This window comes from Thalassophryne amazonica, chromosome 15 (genome assembly GCF_902500255.1).
Source record: "Thalassophryne amazonica chromosome 15, fThaAma1.1, whole genome shotgun sequence".
NCBI classification, from domain to species: Eukaryota; Metazoa; Chordata; class Actinopteri; order Batrachoidiformes; family Batrachoididae; genus Thalassophryne; species Thalassophryne amazonica.
In genome coordinates, this window is record NC_047117.1 from 10,192,274 (window position 1) to 10,192,499 (window position 226).

Here is a 226-nt window from a genome sequence, read left to right on the forward strand (position 1 = left end):
AAAAAAAAGCATCATAAAGTGCTTTCAGCTTGAATGAAAGATTTAAAACTTCATTTAACAAGATTATACAAATTAAAGTGGGACCATTACTCCTGGTGCGGTACACCCTCTAACATAAGCCACACCCCTAAAACCATGTTTAAGGCCTTTAATAAAAGGCTCCATTTGGATGTGTTAGGGTTGGGGTTAAACGTGTAAAATTCTTAATTTTGATCTGAAGTTATTA